This window comes from Mobula hypostoma, chromosome 3 (assembly GCF_963921235.1).
Source record: "Mobula hypostoma chromosome 3, sMobHyp1.1, whole genome shotgun sequence".
In the NCBI taxonomy this organism is placed as follows: Eukaryota; Metazoa; Chordata; class Chondrichthyes; order Myliobatiformes; family Myliobatidae; genus Mobula; species Mobula hypostoma.
Window position 1 is genome coordinate 51222955 of NC_086099.1, and position 15548 is coordinate 51238502.

At 39.2% G+C, this 15548-nt stretch overlaps 2 long non-coding RNA genes across 3 annotated transcripts in view; one reads left to right on the plus strand and one right to left on the minus strand.

Annotated features, from left to right (window-relative positions):
- The window catches only part of LOC134343995 (uncharacterized), a 56104-nt gene extending 41808 nt beyond the window's left edge, over positions 1-14296 (plus strand). Inside the window, exon 3 of the long non-coding RNA XR_010017351.1 lies at positions 13908-14296. This is a non-coding gene — a long non-coding RNA (uncharacterized LOC134343995). The remainder of the gene's footprint in view (positions 1-13907) is intronic.
- The window catches only part of LOC134343994 (uncharacterized), a 110646-nt gene that overhangs the window by 25050 nt on the left and 70048 nt on the right, over positions 1-15548 (minus strand). The window contains exon 3 of one of the 2 annotated variants that reach the window (XR_010017350.1): positions 7622-7652. The exons of the other annotated variant lie outside the window; for it this stretch is intronic. This is a non-coding gene — a long non-coding RNA (uncharacterized LOC134343994). The remainder of the gene's footprint in view (positions 1-7621; positions 7653-15548) is intronic. 2 annotated transcript variants of the gene reach the window in all.

Genomic DNA, 15548 nt, shown 5'->3' on the forward strand with positions numbered 1-15548 from the left:
CACCTGGCGTGTGTGATTGTAGACAGATACAAAGCTTGTTTGCTACTATTCATACAAGATGATATTTCTTAGTTTCTTTGAAGGATAGCTAATCATTTCAGCTCTATTTAATTATTCCACTAAATCAATATTTTCCTTCCTGTGCAAAGATTTCATAGAAAATATATTCACCCCGCCCCTGGCTATACCTGATCTATTTGTTCGAAGCCATTTCCATTGCACATTTAACCAGTTTGATAAATTAATTGATGTTTGAAAATAAATTATACATTTTGGAGCAAGTTTCCCATAAAGAACATGGGAAGGCAATTCGTAGGAATAGGGATCCTTGAAATCTTCAAGTTCAATCAGATTGCATTTCGCATAAAAGGAACATCAACTCTATATTTACTTCTACCACTCATGATGATACTTTGAGATAAGTACTTTTATATATCATTGCAAACTTTTTCTCAATTGGAAAGGGCAAAGCCAAATACAATTGGGTACTGAAGAAATAAAATTCATTTTTTCCTGAAATCAGATGAGAAATGGTGATAGAGTCACAGAAAAATGCATCTTATGTAAGTGAGAACTACCTGTATATACTCAATGGCCACTTTATTAGGTGCCTCCTTTACCTAATAAAGTGGCCAATGAGTGTATGTTAATAGTCTTCTGCTGCTGTAGCCCATCCACTTCAAGGTTCAATGCGCTGTGCATTCAGAGACGCTCTTTTGCAAAGCACTGTTATAATACATGGTGATATGAGTTACTGTCACCTTCCTGTCAGCTTGAACCAGCCTGGTCATTCTCCTCCGATCTCTCTCATTAGCAAGGCATTTTCACTCACAGAACTGCTGCCCACTGGATGTTTTTTTTGGTTTTTTTTCGCTCCATTCTCTATAAAGTCTAGAGACTGTTATACGTGATAATCTCAGGAGATCAGCAGTTTCTGAGATACTCAGACCACCCAATCTGGCGCCAACAATCATTCCATGGTCAAAGTCACTTAGATCACTTTTTCTCTTCTATTCAGATATTTGATCTGAACAACGACTGAATCTCATGACCAAGTCTGCATACTTTTATGCATTGGGTTGCTGCCACATGATTGGCTGATAAGAAATTTGCACTGATGAGCAGGTGTACAGGTGTGTCTAACTGAATGTAGTCTCAGTGGATGCTCCTTCCATTATGTCTCCTTTGAGAACTGCTGTGATTTTGTCCCTGGCTGATAGTGCAACTCGCTATCCCCCCATTTTACCACTTTCTCAATCTTTTTTAAAACACCTGCCACGTGCTAGTCAAGATGTGAATAGAAAGACAGAACAGAGAAATTGGTGCAGGGGGCAGTGTTGCAGGCTTTTAGATCATTGAAACCTCTTCTGGGTCAGGGGTAACCTGCAGAAGAGGAAGGGGTTACATCTTAACTGGAGAAGAATAATATCCTGCCTGGGAACTCTGCTAGTGCTACTCGGGAGGGTTTAAACTAGTTTGGCAGAGGGATTGGAATCAGAGCTAATATCCTGAGTTCTTTAAATGAACAATCTGTGGATAAATATCAGATTTAGTTAAGGCCAATTTCACACTTGAAAACAACTGTAATCCAGCATAGCAATCCACTTGCGATCATCCGATCTAGAAATTGTATTCAATGTTCTCAATGTGCTATCGTCCATACTGGAGAATCCAAATGCACATTAAGTGACTACTTTGTAGTGAACCTGCATGCAGAATTTCTTGTGGCCTGTCACTTTAATATTCCAGCTCATGTCCCCCCTAACCAATCGCTCTGTGGCCTCCTACACTGTTACAAATGAAGCCCAACATAAGGAACAGCACCTCATCTTTAATCTTGGCATATTGCAAGCTCCTGAACTCGATATCTAATTCCACAGCTTCAGGCAATTCTCTTTCTCAGTCTGCATCAGAATTAGCCATGTCTGCTGTAAGTAATCCAGTGGTGATGTTGGCTCAGGTGTTCTCTCACTACTAGCACAGTCTGAACTGCTGGCCAAATTCTACATTTGTGAACATGTGTCCTTCGTTCATAGCTTTTGTTCAGAGCTTTTCTTTGTAATTGCCTTTATTAATCCATCAGTCAAACAACCTCAACAATCAATCTTCACACAACCTCACCTTATGACAAATACTCAGTTTATCTGTATTCTCCGTTTTATCTGTCCCTCCCCACCCTCTCTATAAATTAAACCAACCCGTGCTCTATCTTTCCCAGTTTTGTAAAGAAAACCTTGATCTGAAACATTAACTTATTTTCTCTTTCCACTGATGTTGCCTCACCTCCTGAGTATTTCTAACTTCTTTTTTAGTAATCCTGGACAGTTGCATGGTTATACCACTGTATGTGGTAGATGAGGTTTTACACCGGAATCTCTGGAGGTGAATCTTCTGCTCATTCTAGAAGAATATTGTTCATGGAAACAATCATTACTCATATTAAGTATGGAATCAAAGAGCAATACAGCATGGATACAGGCCTTTGGCCCAATGAGTCCATGCTGGCCATGGTTCTCATCTATCCAGTCCCAATCTCCTGCATTTAGCCCCTATCCCTCCAGGTCCCCCCCCCCCCCATGTACCTATCCAATTGTTTCCTAAATGGTTCTATAGACCCTGTCACAACCACTTCCTCTGACAGCTCTTTACATACTGTATACTCACCACCCTCTGCATGAAAAAGTTGCTTCTCAGGTCCACTTTAAATCTTCTGCTCTCACTCTAAATCAATGTCCCCTCATTTTGGACTCCCCCTACCCTAGAGAAAAGATTGTTACCATCCACAATATCTATTCCCCTCATGATTTGGTAAACCTCCAGAATGTCACGCCTCATTCTTCTATGTTCCTATGAACAAAGACCTAGACTGGCGACCAAACTGAAGTCCTTGCTAAATCAAGACAGACAGCATCCACTGCCCTCCCCTCAACTACCTTTCTAGTTAACCCTTCAAACTCAAACACAGTTGAGTTGATTGCCAATGGCTGCAATCTTCTTTTTGCTCTATTATCAACTGAATATAAGTTTAACTTGCTTAATCCTGCTTGTCAAATGTAAACACATGATAACAACTTTCATTTCTTATTTCTATTATAATAGAGTGGACAACAGAAGTATGCAAAGTAAAACTTTTCCATTACATTCTTTGAAAACTACTGAGATATAACCTTGAGTACTACCCTGCCACAGAACAATGGACACATGAACTCCAAATACATGTCGTAAACATAAGTAGCCCAAGTTCAAACAAAATGTTTCAAGGCCACAGAACATAGCATTGGGTTTCATCAGAAAAGCTGATCCCATGTGACAGATATTTTGAGCTGCTTACCATATTGTTCAAATATACACTTGCAACTGTGTGTACACAGAATGATTCATAAAGCTTTTGATCTCTGGCCTGGACATAGTGACATGAATGTTTATTCCAATAATTTATGAAAATGTATCACAGAGTATTTAAAAAAAGACAAGAATTATCTATGTAATTCATTTGGAAAGAACTAACGTCAAATATTATTTTTGGTACCAGTGTTCTACATTATGACTATGACCATTTTGACCATGGTGTGGTCTCCTTAAGTAATGTCAGTTCATTGGAAGGAGCTCAAAGGTTTCTTGGTCTAATACCTGGAAAGAGTGGGTTGTCTTATGAAGAAACATTGTTCAGGCTGGGCATTCATCTACTAGAGCTTATAAGATTGTGAGAGGATTTGTTTACAAGTATAGAATCCCGCGGATTCTTAACAACACTCTCTTGGTGAAAGAATCTAGAACTAAGGGGCCACTGTTTAAGAATGAATAGTCAACCATTAAGACTGGAATAAGGAGAACTTTCCTTCCTCTCTTCTCCTCAAAGCATGGTGAAAACAGAGACCTTTAATATTTTTAAGGCAGAAGAAGCTAGGTTCTCTGCTGCAGCCAGAGGGAAGTGCAAGGATAAGGAAACAGTCAGGTCAGTTGTCATCTAGTTAAATGGAGCATCAGCTTTCAGGGTAATGTAACTCGCTCTTTCCTAATTTGCATGTTTGTATATTTGATTGAGTTTCTTTCTCTGTCTCATTAGGTGGACATAACGGGTACTATGGTACTAAAAAAACCAAATCCCTCATGGTTGATGTTGTCTAACCCAGAGTGGGTTCAGTTGTCAGATACTTGAGGAGATGCAGCATTCATGTGAAGGGAAGTTCAATGTTTACAATGGAATTAGTGGACAAGTAACGAAGAAGAGCAGGCCAATATAGGACTTTCCTATTGTTGCTGGAACCTTGAGCGCCTACATTTTCCTGCAAATTCTGATCATACGTGAACAAGTTGGCAGCTGTGCCTGAACAATCACAAAAGTCACCGCACTTGTAAAACTAGTTAATTTATTGTAAAATATGTATTAAGGTTGTCAGCATTGTGAGAGGAACATAAGGGCAAGTCTTTAACCCAAGTGGATGATTTTAGTTTGGGCCAATGACTCCTCACTACTGGTCATTGCAGAAGTGTGGAAGGAGGGGACCAGGGTTGAGTCTTAAAGCAGGACTTGGTCTGCTTCCAATCTTCATGCTCTACTTCCTTCTTCACCCACCAATACTTTGCTGCCAGAGATCTCCATTGAATGAAAATTATCCACTTATCCATACAAAAGTAATTACCATTGTTTTCCTGAAAGATCTGTGTTCAGTAAATGGACTCAAATATCAAATGAGGAGGGATAACCACAATTTATAAGAGCAGCACTTCATATTCCAACAGGGAGGTCTACAGCCTAATGCATGAACATTGAAAATTCCAGTTTCAGGTAACCTGTTTTCCCTTCTATTCTTTTCTCGCTTTTTCTGATCTACCCGTCTCTTTCCAAATACCCATCTCTCCAAAACCTTCAGCCCCAGACCTGTATCACCTAGTTTCTTTCCCATCTCGCGCCTACTTAATCTGCCTTGCATGCACACACTCCTCCCACTGGGTTCACTATTCCCACCCCCATCCCAACTCTTCCCATTACCCATAATCTGTCTCTTATTTGGTTCAACTTTTCATTTCCTTTCTTATCAGATTCCATAATCTGCAGCACCTTATTATTTCCACTTACCTCCTCCCAGTCTCTATCACTATCTCTATCCTTCCCTCCAGATTTGGTATGAAATCTGGATTTGTTCCTCTCTCCATTATGATGACACAATCAATGCAGGACTGCAGGACTTTTGGAAGGAAACTCATCAGCCACTCTTTCAAAGTATCTGATCAAAGGGAATAAAGGCCACCTCACCAGCACCGGCCAATCATGTAGTGTTTCACATGCAGACCATAGCAACAATGTTATTGGAAGAGTTATGCTGCCAGACCTGCACTTGTCATCCAATTCCAACAAGTTCAGAAACATTCCTCTGTGAAAAATACACATTTACAGTCAATAAGTGAGGAGCAGATCACATGATGTCTGCCCACTTGGAACGATGTTTGAGGTTTTATGATTAAATTGTGCTGTTGTCAAAAAAGGCTTTTGAAAGTATCCTGGCACTAACCTATCAGAGACTCGAATATATGTTAATAGAAGAGGGGATAACTTTCACCTTGTCATTGAGAAGGCAGATGACTGGACGAGCAAAAGTTATGTCCTGATTTTAATGGGATTTTTCCTGGAAGGACTGTATTTGAGAGTGATTCTTGGATCACTTCAGCTGTATTTAGAAACCATGCCTTCCTGCAGTACTTTTTCTTATGTCTCCTTGTAGCACCATGTGGTGTTAATGTCCAGGACTGGAACTGCTAGTGAGGACATTGCCGTCATTACTTCTGCACATTCATTACTCTTCAGTTGCAGCCATGTTTCAAAAGACTCCATTTTAAGATTGCTTAGAGATACAGCACAGTAACAGGTCCTTGTGGCCCCAATGAGCTCATGTCGCCCAATTATACCTATGTGACTAATTAACCTTAGACCGTATGTCTTCGCTGGCTGGTGGTGTAGTGGCATCAGCACTGGACCTCAGTGCGAATGGTTCTGTGTTCGAATCTGGCTAGCCCCTTGCATGCTTTTCACTTGTGCTTGGTTGAGCATCGAGCTAGCAACTTGGCCTCATAAAAAAAATAGACAAATGCTCAGGAAACTAATGTGCCACAAGGCACAAAAAGAAACAACAACAAAAAATGTTTGTCTTTGGAATATGGGAGGAAACTGGAGGAAAGACACGTACTCCTAGGGAAGAATGTGTAAACTCCTTACAGTGATGGAATTGAACCTGGATCACAGGTGCTGTAACAATGTTATGGCTAACTGTTTTGCTACATTGCTGCCCCCTTTATGAAAGCTGGTTGAACTTATTTTTTTTGCCATGAGATGTAGTGAATAAACAATCTCAGGAATATATAACAGGTCAATTAGTATTTGCAAAGCAAGGTGAAAGTTTACAGAAAAATAATTCTCAGAAATATAGTGATGGTAAAATCTGAGATTTCTTTCCATTTCCTATCTCCACAGAAAAACATGTTAGTAGCTTAACTTGAAAGGTAGTTTATCTGATTTTGGTAATGAAATCAAGGATTCAGATGAAGCAACAATGAGAGTTTAACTTAAGGAAAGCGAGGAGAACTTGCAGTGATTACCTTTCCATAATTTGGATGGGGATGGTATAAATATGGTAGTGGCAAATTCACCCTGTAAATAATTCTCTAGCTGCAAAAGTGCAAGAGGCAGCTATTGTATTCAGTAAGAAGTGCAGCAATAACATCAACTATACTGTTCTAGATGGAGTGTTTTCTTGATTTGAACCTTGTAGGTGGCAGCGAAATTTTGAAGGATCAGGAATAAGACGTGCATTTTAGATCACGTCTAAAACCCTGCCTTGTTGTTGTGCTCTTGTACTATTAATTAGCTGTTAAACATGGACCTCCACCTTCACTTGATTAGGACTTAACGTGTGAAGAACTGGCCAAGTGAGATGGCGTTGTTGATGATAATGAAATAAGAGGCTTTCGGCTTTTTGTGTTGCCACCATCATCAGTCAGCATTGATGTACTACTAATATTATCTATTACTTGTCATTCTAAAGCTGGATGCTACACCATATCTTAAATTACCTACTCCAGGCTTAGATTTGTGTGGAGCTGGGCACTGAAATTGGATAGGAAACAGTTCCATTTCTGAGGAAGGGAAGATTATTGATGAGGTAGCAGAGGGCAGTTGACTGAGGTGGCTGCCCTAAGAAATTTAGATCATGCTGTTTGTAGAGTCATGATTTTAACCTTAAAAACATTCCATGAATTTATTGTTTCTCAGCAATACTTCTTTTAAATGTAAACTATGATGGCACTAAATCTGGAGGACTCCTCCTAAGCAATATCATAAATTGCCCTATAGTAGGAGCTTTCCTGCTCCTTCATGTGTGGCTTTAACGTCCCTTAGATCTCTCCGTTCAAAGTCTAAATTATCCTCAGTTCTGATGTAAGATCTTTAAACTGAAATGTTAACTGCATCTTTCTCCTTAGATCCTGTCTTGCCAGCTTAGCGATTACCAACATTTCCTGTTTTAATTCCAAATTTTGCATGTCATGTAAGTACATCTGCAAATGTCCACTATAGATTGAATCACCGAAGCAACTCTTGTGCAAGAAGACAAAGAGTTTTACTTACTTTGAGCGATTCCCCTTCTATACCAGGTCACCTATGCAATAAGAATTAAATGATAATTCAGCAGAATGGCCCTGAGGTTTGAAGTTCTCAGAATATATATTTTTTCAGAACAACCATTATGATTTCTTTCATGGCGTCTTGTACTTCTTATTGCTATGATGTTATAAATTTAGCACACTTTCTTGAAGAACTTGAGATTAAACATAATAGATCTATGAGAAAGAACCAGAGAAGATTCCAGAATAATTTACATCAAAGATAAATGATACACTGTTCTTCACAAAAATAAAGAGATTAATTAGCCCATCAAAAGAAAATATACATAATAATGAGTAAATTCTAAAATAAAAGTAAAAGGCATATGAACCAACTTGTTTTGTAACTATGTGTTCTAAATGTAAATTTTACAAAGCTATTACAATGATAAAGCTGTATCCAATACCACATTTGTTATATTACTGTAATGGGAGATAATTATTTAGTCACACAGTTTTGGTATTGAGTTGTGTGAAAGTGGTTGTTTGGGATAATTAGGATTGGATAATGCCACAGAAACACGAAAGAAAGGCTTTATGCAGTATAACTATATGCACTGATTAGTTATTACCACATTTTTTCTGTATGGTAATTAAATCCATTGTTCTTGCTTTATTTACACTCATTAAAAGCTCAGCATGTACTACATCACTGTTTGTTACTGCAAGAGAATAAACAGGTTTTTGTTTTCAGCAGATCTTGTCATAGTTAAATCACCCAGAGTTACATCTCTTTATTCAAAAATACCATGTCTTGCACCTATAAGCATAACTTCCCATTTCTTATCCAAAGACAATTTAACTTAATAAAGAGTTTAATAAAGATTTGTTAGCTTTTTATTAGAGATTGTAAATTCCTGAATTCATTATAAATCACTGAACTGAGCATCACTATTTAAATATCTCTGATAATTGATAACTGAATTTTATTTTCACAGGTCCATGCTGTTATCAATGGTACTCTTTAGATTTTTATTATCATCATCCTGTTAACTTGCACATTTGAATGAAGGAAAATATAATGTTAGTTAGTTTTTTCAATACTGTTATTTTGTTTCATTTATGTCCGTTAATAATCTGAACTGCTTCACAATTTGGCAGTATGGTGCAAATAAAAAGGTGCGTTTGGGCACATGAAAGCAGATTCATTAGTGAAATACTAAATTGTCATTTGCTTCAATGTTTCGATAATTTCAAAGGCATTTAAAAGGTCATTCTTGCTTTTAGAGCGTCAAGTGGAGTAATATTAGTCTTCGGGCTTTTTCGCAGACTAAGAGATAGCAATGCAGCAGCTGGCATCTGAACACTAGCTGTGCCACAGAATGTCAGTCATGCAGCATCTGAATTCAGAATAACTTAGATATCTTTGAACTTCTTACAAATTAACATGTTATTTTGATTGGAAGGAATAATACATATTTCTTCACTTCAAGGCTCATTATTGCAAGATAAGCTTCAAATCCATGTAGCTTACAGGCTGAGTGGAGAAAAAGTCAAAACAAAGCAGAATCAGAAAGTAGGTATGGCACTTACTAGCTTCTATTCACCCTCTTACTTTATCCATCCAGAGCTCCGAGGGTTTGGTTAAATCATGAAAAGTAACAAGGAGTGCAGTGAATTACTTACAGAAGACTTAGATGTTTCAGGTCATTAATCATTATTTGGGATGCATTTCAAGAAGCTCATTCAAGGCACAAGATATTCAGTTATATCATAGACACTAAGCAAAAATGACACATGAGTAAGTTCTGATTACTGTGATAACAAAAATGTCAATGCCATGCATGCAGACACTAAGAATGTACATTATCCTGCTTGCATTAATGGTGCCACCCAAAATCTACTAATGGTGAAATACTTCCTGACAAGAAATAGCGGATGGCTTTATTGTTTAGCACACTAAGCAGCACTTAACTGAGATGGTTATCACCTAGCCTGTGATCCCCCGATTGCATGTTACAGATCCGCTTAAAATATTTGAGTTATTAGAGAATAAAAGACTACTTATTCCCTCACAGGTTAGAAAGTACCTGGTAAGGGAGAGTTCCAGTTGAGTTCATTATGTATGGAAAATTCACCTGTTGCCATTCCCACATGAATTCCTCTTTCTCCCATAGATGAATCTGTCTCAGAGGGATAGTTGTCATGAAATTTGAAAACAAGTATGATCAGGGACAGTGCAACAATTGATTGGGCATCTCATGTCAAAGAAATACTGGGTAGATCTTTGCTAGACTAATCCTGAAGAATTTTCACAAGCAGCTAACACAATGTGACTTAATGTGGGAACAACCACAGTAAACAGGATCTTCTCCATACACCAGGCCCAAGGAAAGTGAAATGAATTGCTCAACCTTTGACACTGTTCACTCTCATTTGTACCATTTGTGACAACATACAAGGCATCAGTCACTTTGACAGCTTCACAGCTGATATTTTTGAGCTGAAAGATTGAGATGAAACTAGTCTATGTTTTGACCATTACACTGCTTGGCATCTTGTCTGTGCACCTGAATTACACTTTCCCTGTGGTCATGAATGATTCAGATGGAAAGTGAAGACAAAACTACAGCAATCCCGAATGGAGAACTCTCAAACTGTCAGCGCTGCACTCGTTGCCTGGATAGAAGATCAAATTCAATAGGTCATGGGTCAACTTTCCCACACCTGCCTCACAATAAGTGTCAAGAGAAACATACCTGTGGGCAAGACATTTTGACTCCACCTAAGTCACACTCAATAACACTCTGCTGATCTGTTCTATCACTCTAGTCAATGCAGCAGTTTTTGAAAGCAATAAAATAGAAATGCTGAAAATATTCAGGTGGTCAGGCAGCACCTGAGCGAAGAGAAACAAGAGATAATGTTTCAGTTCTAAGGCACTTCTTCAGTTCTGAAAGGCTGAATACATTGGATACCACAAGTGTGGAATTCAAATTCAGTTAATAATCAGGAATTCAGAATGTATCTATCACTAGTGACAATCACCATACAAAAATTTCCAGATTTTTTTTAAAAGCTGATTTCAGTCACTAATGTTCTTCAGGAAAGAAAATCTGTCAACGTTTTCTGATCTAAATAAAAATGATGAATTCTTTGATTGTGGAATTATGTTTCGACTGTCTGGAAAATCAGGAGCTAGAGATTACAGTCTCAAAATACAGGAGAAATCATGAGAAGTCTCTTCACTCTGAACTCTCCACTCCAAGGCATTGGAGACCAATGGGACATAGGAGAGAACAGCTGAGCACTGGGACAGGCCCTTCAGTCCCCTGTGTCCATGTTGACCATAATTCCATTTGAATTAGATCAAACAAGAATATGACCTTGAGGTAGAAGATCAGTCATGGTCAGAAACATACTAACACATCGGAAACATGGCTAATGGTTTCTCTGGCAAGAGAAATGGATCCAGCTGAACCCCATCACCATCAAAAAACCTTTGTTCCCTGTAAAATGTGAAGCCCACCGAGGATCATTTTCCGCAGAATATTTTCATGATCTTGTTGTGGGGATGTATTCTTGGCTGCTTCACACAAAGAGGCAAGCACCTGAAACATGACGAATGGTTTCCCAGGTCACGGCAAGTGGTGAAGTTGTCTCTCTGCTCCAATGGTTCAGGTTCGATAGGAATTATTTTGGAAGCACAGTGGGTTGATACTGGATGATATGATTTGTATTTTGGTGCTAATCAAAGTGGAGATAAATTTGATTAATTTGCATGTCAATTTTTAAACCATTTGGATGGAAGCTGAATTTAAACGCAAATAACAGGAATTCTGCAGATGCTGGAAATTCAAGCAACACACATCAAAGTTGCTGGTGAACGCAGCAGGCCAGGCAGCATCTGTAGGAAGAGGTGCAGTCGACGTTTCAGGCCGAGACCCTTCGTCAGGACTAACTGATGGATGGAAGCTGGTGCATTTGTCAGCCAATGTCACCAACCAAGTTTGAAGTGGCTAGCTATTACCTCTGAGAAGTCATCATAGATGTCCTTGCCACAATGCAGCAGCCTGGCCAAATCAAACCAGATGCCAGGCAGTGGGCCAATGTTGTATGAGTTATCAGTGTGATTTTATATAAGCTGAACACAGATGAAGCTAAACCCCGAGCGGTTGATGAAAGCTCTTAAATGGTCATAAGGTGGCTTGGTACTGTTGCTCCTGTGATTCTGAGTGTCTTGCTTCAGCAGTTGTATTACTGCTTTGGCTTCTGATACCAGTTCAATCAACTGAAGGTACTTCATCATTCCAGTGCACTTACAATACTGTTCGATTCACTCAACAACAACTCTAATTTCAACTGTGTCGCAGGCTGAAGGATCCCACATCTTTCCTTTCTGTCGGTGGCTTCTAATCTTATCTGGGTTGCTTGCTTGTTTATTTAAGCAGCAACATATGTCAGCATTTAGATCGGAGCCCAGGAGTTTGTCACTGCATTAGGGGATTTTAATCTGCACACTCAGGGTCAGGTTAAGATTCAGGGACATCATATAAGTGAAGTTGTAGTCATTTTAAAGATATATTACAATGGATCTGGCATTTCCTGATGCTGGCACTTGACGGTTCAAATTTGAATAAGTTCCACTTCTGATTACAGGTTTTCCCCACCATCCGAAGGTAGAGCGTTCCTATGAAACAGTTTGTAAGCTGAAATGTCATAAAACAAAGAAGCAGTTACCATTTATTTATGTGGGAAAATTTTGTGGGCGTTTCCAGACCCAAAAATAACCTACCAAATCATGCCAAATAACACATAAAACCTAAAATAACAGTAACATATAGTAAAAACAGGAATGATATGATAAATACACAGCCTATATAAAGTAGAAATACTTTTCCACAATCATTACTGCACTGTTCTCCGTAGCGAAAATCTCACCCAAGCGCTGTTGGCAGAAAATCTCACGCAAGCACTGTTGGCAAAAACACGGAGCAAGCGCTCTCCAGTAACCTTTAAGCTATGAAGCTGCCAAATCATACCAAATAACACGTAAAAATACACAGCCTACATAAAGTAGAATTAATGTATGTACAGAGTAGTATCACTTACCGGAATTGGTTCAGCGCCGAGCACACTGATGATGGTGTGTTAGGCTGAGTTGTCGGAGTTTGAGTGGTGCAGTGGCCCCCACCCTCCAGGCCGCTGACCGAAACCGAACCGCGAAGAATGCAGGGGTGCACTGGTAGCTGGGAGGCACACAGCACATCTTTAAGAAAAAAGTCGAAATAAACATGCTAATTAATTAGGTGCCGCCTGGCACCTAATTGTCGGCCCAGATCAGTGCCGATTTCCCATTGCGTTGTCTCTGATCTGGGCCGACAATTACGTGTTGGGCGGCACCTAATTAATTAGCATGTTTATTTCGGCTTTTTTCTTAAAGATGTGCTGCGTGCCTCCCGGCTACCGTTGCATTCTCGGCGAATCGGTATCTGTCCGCGGCCTGGGGGTTGGGGTGGTGGGACACTGGGGTGTCATCTTGTCGTCTGTTTCCATTAGAGCAGGCAGCTCATCTTCTCCTATGACAGCCCGCCTCGATATCGAAGGTCGAGGTTTGTCGTCTACTGTGGCTGATGTGGAAGGCTTGCTTGACTGCTGAGCCTCGCGCATTTTTCTATCATACAGTTCTTTGTAAGGACTCAAACCATCCTGCAAATATCCCCTAAACCTACGTACCCTTTCAAAATTAAAGTCGTACTTTATCATTACCCCGTCGGTTTCGATTGTTATCCTTTCCTCTTCCAATTGCATTAGCTCTTCATCTATCAGTTCTCGGTCATGGGATGCCAAAACCTCTTCAACATCATATTCGTCAGCTTCCACAAGCCAAACTCACTTTGTCCTTACTTCGTTCACCACGATCGAAACGCTTCATTATGTCTAGTTTTTTGCTAAGTATAACACCCTTATGAGCTCTTCTAGGCTTTTCCGACACCTTAGAACTCATCTTGCAAATGGCTGCTCACAGGCATGTGTTAAAGCAATGCCGGCGAGAATGCAGTTCCGAATCCGGGGGAGAGCGGCTGCTCAGGGTGCGTGCTGCCTTTTATCGCGCACTGATTTTTTTTCGCGCGCTGCCTTTCTTCGTAACAGTGAAAACACCTTCTGTTAGCGAAAACAGGGTACTAATGTAGGTCTTTCGTAACAGTGAGGTTTCGTAAAGCGAATGTTCGAAAAGCGGGGGAAACCCGTATTAGCATCTCTGAACTAAGAAAGCATATAACCAAACTAAAGGTGCTCTTGTTCTTCAGATTATCCTGTGGCAGTGACTTGGCCATGGTCCTTCGACTTGGATGGGCCAAAGAACCTATTTCTGCGTTCTGTGACTCTATGACTCATTGGAGCTCTGCCAGAACTGATAGGTGAGCAACCAGGATGTCCTGCAGGCACCTCAGCCCTACCTAAATAGGCATTTTCTCACTGGGCCAATCAAATCATGAGTTTTGTTTTCACAACAGAAAATGGCTGCGGTGTATTTAATATTTTAATAGTATTTCAGTAACTGTGCCTATATTTTGATTCATTAAACATTCTTGTTTGTTTAAATAGTTCATTATGCTTTATATGTATAAATATGTGAATTGTATATGTCATCATGCTACCACTTATTACATGCCTGCCTCGATTAAAGTAAACTCGAAGTTAGACCCACATTCCCGGACTCCCATGTCTTCCTTTGAATTCGTTTAATGTTTCAAAGTTACAAAACATAACATTGGCAACGAGATATTTTGAAAATAAATCCGAGATTGTTATTGAATTGCAGCAAAGCGTCTGCACTAAGAAACCCAGTGCAGAGATGGTTGAGTTAAATTAAAGCAGTTCAGCACATGCTCTTCAGAAGGGAAGACATGATTGAATTTAGAAAGATGTCAGGAAACTGAAGAAGTCAGAAATTCATAGAGTACCGGGTGATAATAATCATTAAAAAAAAAACAAAAATGGTTGGCTACAAGATTGACATGTTTGATGACACAGCTGATAACTGGAGTTTATATACTGAGCAAATTGAGTGGTATTTTGAAGCAAATGAAACTACAAATGAGAAACAAGTACCAATTTTGCTGAGTGCATTGAGTTTAAAGGTATACAGTTTGCTTCAAAGTTTAACTGCTCCAACCAAACCAGCAAAAATGAGCTTTGCTGATATTGTCAAAATAATGCAAGATCCTTTAGAACCAAAGGCATTGTTGGTTGCAGAACATTTTAGGTTTCATAGGTGGAATCAAAATGAAGGGAAGTCCATATCAGTGTACAAGGCTGAATTGAAGAAGTTGTCTGAGCATTGTCAGTTTGATAATGGTCTTAATAATGCACTGAGAGATTGTTTAGATTGTGGAACCTTATTAGAAAGCTTTCAAAAATAGCTCCTAAATGAAGCAAAACTTACACTTAAAAGAGCAGATGTTTCAATGGAAACTGTAGAAAGAGACAAAATTCCGTTGCAGTCAGGAATGAAAGTGAATGTGAACAAAATTGCAGCATCTAAACAGAAACCGGGCTGGCCAAACAAAATGTTACCATTGATGCAAGGGCTCACACACACCAGACCAATGCAGGTTTAAAGACAAAACATTCAGGAAGTGCAACAAAGTAGAACACATACAAAGAGCAGACAGAAATAAGTGGACTGCACCGAGAAGAGAAAAAGATAAAAAGTCAAGTTGTTATTTCAAAAAGAGCACTAAACTGAATGCTTTTGATTAAAAATCTGATAATAATGAGTGACTGAAGACTGTGTAGCCTTAAGATTTACAGTGTGCAAATTAATAATGGACAAGCAATATGGCTTACACCAAAAGTGAATGGCAAATTAATTAAAAAGAATTATACATTGTCTCAGTTATTTCACAAAATGAGTTCGAACGGTATTTCAATTATACTAAACTGAA